The 8,257-nt window shown below is 40.9% G+C and overlaps 1 pseudogene; it reads right to left on the reverse strand.

Annotated features, from left to right (window-relative positions):
* Positions 1 to 91: 91 nt before the first annotated feature.
* LOC123103115 (protein ENHANCED DOWNY MILDEW 2-like) lies at positions 92 to 3,795 on the reverse strand (annotated as a pseudogene).
* Positions 3,796 to 8,257: the final 4,462 nt, after the last annotated feature.

The raw sequence follows: 8,257 nt of genomic DNA on the forward strand, positions 1-8,257 counted from the left end.
GCCGTAGAAATAGTTCAATAAAAGTTCCCGTCATGGTTATTCTTTTTCCTTTTCAAATCAGAAAAAACAGAGGCAGAACCTCAGGATATATTCTGGTAAACGTAATGTTTATTTGGCGAATTGTCATGTTATAGTGTGTCTAGCCAACCAAATAGTGGAAATGACATACGTATTAAACTTAACAAAGGGCTACATAACATTTTCTTTTTTTCTTCTCGAGATGACATGAAATGTATAAGAGGGAGCCTGTAACCGATGGTTTCTCTACACGGCAAGGTGGGAGACAAAGGAATGGATCATCAGTCATCAAGCCAACCGCAGGAGCCTGGCTGTGGACGCAGGAACAAGTGCTTCGGCGCAAATGAATCGATGGGCTTCACCCTACCACGGCCAGTTTCTGCCGGCTGAGGGGACTGAGATGGATTGCAGGACGCTAGGCGGTCGAGTAGCTCGTCTTCGTCGGGTATATCGTGCCCGTGAGGTGCACCTCTATGCCTTTCTGCTGCATCAGGATTTCTCGCATCTGGAAAGACAATATGGTCCCTCTTGGGAGTTCCCAGCTCTTCTTGAATCTCATGCTTCCTGAAAACATTTACAGAAATTCACAGAGGGTACCAGAAACCAAGACAAATGGAAAACAGGAGAAATTATGTGGCTGATCAAAGTAGGAGAATCAACAGACCTGCAGTAGATTAAAATTTGATCAGGTAGAATGCCATCCCATGCCCTTTGTGGAGTAGCCTCTTCCTCGTCCTCTACCAAGGAAATATCCCTGGAAAACAAGTAAAGGTGACGACCAGAAATTCTTATTTTCTGCAATGGGACATTACATAAAAGAGACCGGGTTGACGATGGCAATGCAAAGGCAAACCTTGGCAAGCACTTCCGGTGATATACAGTAGGACAGCGCCTGCATACTGCGAATTGCATTTCCTTGTCATGCTTGTTCTCTGCTTCCTTACACCGCTTACATTTATGCACGGGACAACTGAATTCCAGTCCACCAGCAACACAATGCTCAAAACATGTGGCCTTGGCTTTGTTATCAGGGTAGAGTATTTTAGCAACACATCCCGGGTGGTAAAAGTGCCCACACTTTTGCTCCTTACATTGGAATACCTGAAAAGCCATCAAGAAATGGGTAAGAAAATTAAGTATTTTATAAGATGAGAACACACAAGCATTATACTCCCTCCATTTTTATTTACTTCGCATATTAGCTTTGACCTAAGTAAAACTTTACAAAGTTTGACCAAATTTATAGAAAACAATATAAACTTTCACAGTAAAAAATATATATGATGCGAAAATATATCCAATGATGATTCTAATAGGTATTGATTTGGTATTGTGGATGTTAATATTTTTCGTATAAATTTGGTCAAAGTTTACAAAGTTTGACTTGAGACAATGCTAATACGCAGAGTAAATAAAAATGGAGGGAGTAATTATTACTCGTATAGATGTGCAGCACACAAAGTCAAACGCCTTCTAAGATTTAATTTCACTGCAAAGCTCTGACATGGTCCTGACATACGCGCATATCCCAATACAAGCTGGCGGATGAGATAAGAAGGTATAAGACCGAGCTCAACAACACCTTTCCTGACAGGTAAGCAAATAAGCACATCATCATCGAGTGCGGCGTTGGTGTGCTCGATGTCAATTTGTGGTGGCAGTCCATCCAGCTTTGAATACACCGGGTGATAGATTTGACACCGATGGTTTGGATGCGAGGGGATATGTATATGTTTGATTTGGCACGATCGTCAAAATTTCTATACATGCAGTATATAGTTTTTTATTAATTCACAGCAACACATTGGTGTTGCACTACTTTCTAACATCTTAGAAAATACTATAATGAAAAAGGCATCTTGAAATGCTTCCTATTTCTTATAACTTTTGAGCAATATACTTAATTTCATTTCTTCATCTCTTCTGACATAAACAAAGACAGAAAGTATCGATGAAAGATAATGAAATGTATCTGTTCTGCATACCTCAGGACCTGCTGTTAAGTTTGAAGACCCCAATAATCCACAAGCAAATCATTGATGCTGCTTATGCTTGCAGTTCTCGCACAAATATAACCCCTTTTCCTGAATTACCATTCAAAATATGAAGCAAAATGTCAACTCCTATACATAAATAGAAGTGCAAAATGAAAAACGACTAAAATATATCATATACCGCTAGTGCTTTATGCTTTTGCCACTTTGCTTCATTTAGCCCAAGGGTTGTGCACATTGATCTTTCACCATGTCCTTTGGTTGGGTGGAAGGATCTCAGACATCCACCATCACAGCTAAAAAAACATAATGTAAGAAGGAAAATTGACATAAAGCAAGGAATGCGGTTCGTTCAAAGCAACAGGAAATTCAACAAACTTGCATCTATAACACTGGAAACCATAACTCAGTGTTGCGTTACAAACACATTGATGACAATATTGAAGAAGATCCATATATTTCATTTCAAACATGATGCCTATCACAATATTGGTGGGGCTGAATCACAGAACAATTTCTGGACATAGTGAACGTGCTATCTATTTGGAAACAACTATCATGTGAATGTCAGCTATCCGAGTAGAAAAGTACAGCATTCCTAGTTTCATTAGTTTGGTTGAAGAAACATGGAATCTGTTGCTTAAAGAACACTAATTAACTACAACATTACACAACCAATGCCCGTGTTATGTGTCAAGAAACTAAATTGCTCTATAGAGTGGGTCAAAGTTTCAGTGGAGAACGATTCTCGAGGAAAGAAAGTGAATTCGCGATCACAACTGGACATTCATTAAAGATGAAGCCGCTGAAACTTGATTGTAGATAAACCTACCAGATTAAATCACCACCATCGTCGCAGAATGCACAAACTTCCCTCTGCACAAAAATTAGATATGTTAGCTTCGCAAAATTGGGCTTAAGTAGACCAGCAGAAAACGAACACAAAATCTGGGAACTAGTTAAGAAAAGGAAAATATGGTAATATGCTAGGCATATGGGTGGAAAAATTCAACTGAATCAAGAAAATGGTTAATGTAGTTGCCTCCAGAGAAGTCCATGGTTAAGAGCTTAAGGCTACTTGTGTAATTTCGAAAAACAAGATGACAACAAGCTAGGCATATGGGTGTCAAAAATCTGGGAACATGAGTACATCACTGCTAACTTCGCTTATAGCTTTGTAATGGCATTTTTTGTAGGTTGTTTTCTGTAGTCACATTTTTTATTATGCCAAGTTGGCAGTGCCATATTTCAAATTAACCAAGTTCAAAAAGAAAGAGTCAAACTTGTTTAAGTTTGACCAACACTGTACACAAATGTGGTAAGATCTAAACCACCAAATACACATGGTACAAAAAATATATTTCATAAATAAATAATCTCATGAGACTAATTTGGTGTTATAGATGTTAATATATTTTTCTATAGACTTGGTCAAACTTAAACAAGTTTTGACTTAGAACAAACCCAGAACTTGAATTATTTTGGAACAGAGGTATAGTATGCGGTACCTGCTGAGGCTCAACTGGTGCCTCGCCATTGGCCCTCTTGTGCCTGCTGTCCTCAACACTCTTTGCCTTGCGGAGTTTGCTCACTCGCACCTTTATCACGGCCATGATCTCCCCCAAGGATCGGGCAAGGCAGATCTGCTGCCAAGACGCGAACTTTAGTTTTTCATAGGGTCCCAAACAAAAAAAGAGAAGAAAAAAACTGTCAATCTCCCTCCCCCCCTCCGCGGAGAAGTGCGGCGACCGAGCCGACAGACCGGACGCGGGCGGAAGTGAGAATCGCTCACCTCGAATCCTCTGGACCTACTCCTCTAGCGGATGCTGCAAAATCTCGGCCGCTGAAATCGCCATAAGGTTCGGATCGCTGGAATTTATGGAGCCTGGGACGCGTGATGGCGAAATCAGACTCGGATCGGTAACGATTATGGAGCCTGACACGCGTGATGGCAAAAATGGAAAAAGTTCATTTTAAACCCTGAACTCGTACACGTCCGGCGAAACGAAACCTCAAGTCGAAATTCCGGTTGATTGCACCTTAAACTATGTAATCCCGGTCTAAATTGAACCTTCAAGTCGTTTGGATGGCTGGGATCGGTGTTTTCGCTGAGGGCTCACGCCTGCATCCCGCTGGGCCGGCCCGCTTTAGTTTTTTTTGTTAAGAAATAAATATTCACAAACGGGGCTACACCTTGCTCCTGCTGGGCCGGGCCGCTTTTGTTTTTGCGTTAAAACAAAAGGTCACGGTGTGGCTCGAAAAGCAATTGCGCGTAAGCCGGCCGGGGGCTTCCTGCTGAATTCGCTTCCGTATCGGTGCTGTGGAATGTGTTCCGTTCTGGAAGGACGAATCCAGTTTCGGGTCAACCTGGTCTACCTAGCAACTGTACCTACTGCTGGCAATAACTCATCTCTTTAAGTATGTATTTTTAAATTTCCTCTAAAAGAAGTATGTCAATCCTTTTAAGTATGTACTTTTAAGAAACGGAGGGAGTATTTTTTAATGCAACGACAGACATGCATGGTGGGGATTTTTTTAAACTATATAAAAACTGGTGGCTATCTTAGTAGGAAATAGAGTTCCTTATTTTGAAAATTTGTTCAGAATGTTTTCGTTCTATATTTCTTATAACTTTTTAAACAAATGTTCGAGATTTCAAAAAATGTGTCTGTTTCAAATATTGTTCACAAATTTAAAAAATATCCGTGTGTTCTAATTTTATTTTGGAGATTCAAAAAATATTCCTATATTTCACAAAATTCTACATATGTTCGTGTTTTCAATAAAAATCTTTAGTTTAAAAAATGTTCCCATTTCAAAACTGTTTGCAAATTTTATAAAACGTTTGTGTTTTGAAATTTTGTTTGGGAGTTTTGAAACTTGTGCATGTTCCAAAATTTTGCTTGAATTTTCCGAATTTAGTTTGGTAACAATGTTTATAAATTTGAAAAGTGGTTGCTTTTCATAAAACACTCATTTTTTCAAAAAAAAATATTTTGAGTCCGAAATTTTAAAAATATTCGAGTTGGAGATGATTATTATTGTTTTGTGCTGCTATATAAACATATTTGCTAGCTAGCTCAAGTTTTTTTTTGAGTAACCTAGCTAGCTCAAGTGGTAGTACCACCTCATCTGTAGCTGCAGATCCTGGGTTTGAAACTCGCCAAGCGCACAATTTTTTAGCGTTACAGGCTCGTGGTACAGTGCTGGTTGTCTGTCGGTCGCCAGTTTTCATGGGCCGGCCCAGTAAGACTTCCGCATGTGTGTACGTCCACAATTCTGCCCAAAGAGCGATAGAAAAATAAAAATAAATATTTTTTAGCAAACAAAAAATATAAATGGGTTGGCCCAGCGCAAAGGACGGGTGCTCCTTGGCCCACCAGCTAGACAAATCCCGGTTGACATTTGCCAGGGTTTGATTTAGACCGGGATTGCATAGTTCAGGGTGCAATCGACCGGGATTTCGACTTGAGGGTTTGTTTCGCCGAACGTCTACGAGTTCAGGGTTTAAAATGGACTTTTTCCGGCAAAAATCGGATTCGGCATACACGTTATTATGCATAAATCATCTACGGTGTTGGACCCACCTGTCTGTCAGGAACTAGCTAGCAATCGGGATGCGATCTAGAGATTTGGAGGGGAGAGATTGCGGAATTCCGCCCAGATCTCGAATGTATGTATTAATATATGGATTTACTTAGCCATCTAGGCAATTCTCAGCAACAGCACGATGCCTCCAGCCAGCCATAGCCCGGCTGTCTTTATAGGCGATAGCTCCGGGCAACGGGGTGAAACGGAACAGTAACAGCTAACGGTAAAGACACAATTCAATCTAACGGCTAGCGACGAGCGGTAACAGTGAGGAGTCATCTTAGCCGTCCGTTTCTTCTGAAACGTTTTCCTTGATCTGCTACAGTTAACTGAAACTATCGACACCTGGTTCAGTCCTGACATTGCCCCCTTCTTGAGTTTCGACGTGGCCTCACGACGATGTTGCTTCTCGCCGCCATGCTCGTGTAGTGGTACTGAAGAACTCGGGGTACGTGCACTTGATGAAATCCGCGTTCTCCCATGTTGCATCTTCAGGTGGCAAGTTAACCCATGGAATCAGCCATTGCACCACTGGCACGTTGTGTCTCTGAACCCGATGAACTTGAAGTACTTCGGCTGGCCCCATTTTCATTGTACCGTCCGCATTCACCAATGGTAGGTTAGGGCTTGGGATGGATTTGTCCCCTATGTGCTTCTTCAGCTGGCTGACATGAAAAACAGGGTGTATTTGCACTTTATCTGGTAACTGTAATTTGTATGCAGAATTGCCCACTTTTTGTGTCACCAGAAAAGGCCCATAGAACTTGTTCTGTAACGTCAGTGCTCCCCTGAATCCAAATGCAGCTAGTCTATAGGGTGCCATTTTGAGGTAAACATGATCTCCAACTTGAAAAAATTCTTTCACTTCTCTTGGTGTCTGCAAATTTCTTCATCCTGTTCTGAGCCAACAACAAGTTCTCTTTCAGTTGTTGCAAAATTTGTTGTTTGGCAGACAGAAAATCTTGTGCTTCTGGATCATCAGGACCAGGAATGGCCAACTCTGAAATGAGTGGTGGAGGAAAACCATATAAAGCCTGGAAGGGGGACATCTTGATTGCTGTGTGGTAAGTAGTGTTGTACCAGAATTCAGCTAGAGATAACCATGAAAGCCATTTCTTAGGAGCTGAAGTTGTCATGCATCTTAAGTAAGTTTCCAGGCACTGATTTACTCTCTCGGTCTGACCATCAGTTTGTGGATGATATGCTATGATGTACCTCAGTTCTACTTTAAGGGCTGCAAAAATATCTCTCCAGAGTTGACTAGTAAAAATTCTGTCTCTATCAGATATGATCATTTTAGGAGGGCCATGCAGTCTAATTATGTTATCCACAAAAGCTTGAGCCACACTGAGTACTGTATATGGGTGAGAAAGTGGGATGAAATGTGCATATTTAGTAAATCTGTCCATTATTACCATGATCACATCTTTTCCCTGAGAACTAGGCAGTCCTTTAATAAAGTCCATTGATATATGTTGCCATGCCATGTCAGCTACAAGGAGTGGCTCCAGTAGTCCAGGTTGCAAGCAGTTTTCATGTTTTGCTCTCTGGCAGATGGGACAGGCGGCAATGAAAGCCTCTACTGCTGATTTCAACCCAGGCCAGTAGAAAATGCTTTTAACTCTATGGTAAATTGCTCTTCTTTCAGAATGACCCCCCACAGGAGAACTATGTAGTGCAAGTAGTAGTTTGTTTCTTAACTCAGGGATATTGCCCACCAAAATTTTCCCTTATATCTTATAATGCCAGCTGTAAGGGAATAATCTGATACTGAGTTGTCTTTCTTCAGTAGCAATTTCTCCAACAACTGAAGACTTCCTGGGTCTTTGTGATAACTGTCAACTAGTTCTTCTGCCCATATAGGAGTAGCAGCAGAGATGGCCATGCATTTAGGGAGCAGTCTTGACAATGCATCAGCTACTTTGTTCTGAATCCCTTTTTTATATTGGATGGTGAAATTAAATTCCAATAGCTTCATCATCAACTTATGTCGTACTCCTTCAGTAATTTTCTGGTCAGTTATAAACTTTAGTGACTGCTGGTCTGTTTTGATAATTAGCTTTTTGCCCAGGAGATAGTGCCTCGACCTCTTGAGAGCTTCCAGAATGGCCAAGGCCTCTTTTTCATAAGTAGATAGAGCAGCATTTCTAGGGCAGAGAGAAGAACTGTAATAAGATATAGGTCTTCCCTGCTGCATTAACACAGCTCCAATACCTTTCCCACAAGCATCAGTTTCCAACATAAAAGATTGTGTGAAATCTGGTAGAGCCAACACAGGAGCAGATATGAGAGCTTGTTTTAGTTGTTGGAAAGCCGTACTATGCTCAGGTTGCCAGGAGAAGTTGCCCTTTTTTAACAAGTCATGAAGGGGTCTGCATATTATACCATAACCTTTAATAAATCTTCTGTAATATCTAGCCAGACCTAGAAAACTTCTCAGTTTAGTTATGTTTTCAGGAGTTGGCCATTCTGCTATAGCTGAAATTTTTTGGGGGGTCTGTTGCTACCCCTTTCTCAGAGATAACATGACCCAAATACTCCACTTGCTGTACTGCAAATACACACTTGGACATCGTTGCATATAGCTGATTTTCTCTGAGCAATTCCATTACTAGTTTGATATGTTCCAAGTGTTCATTGAGAGATTTGCTGAA

The sequence above is a fragment of the Triticum aestivum genome, chromosome 5A, assembly GCF_018294505.1.
Source record: "Triticum aestivum cultivar Chinese Spring chromosome 5A, IWGSC CS RefSeq v2.1, whole genome shotgun sequence".
NCBI lineage: Eukaryota > Viridiplantae > Streptophyta > Magnoliopsida > Poales > Poaceae > Triticum > Triticum aestivum.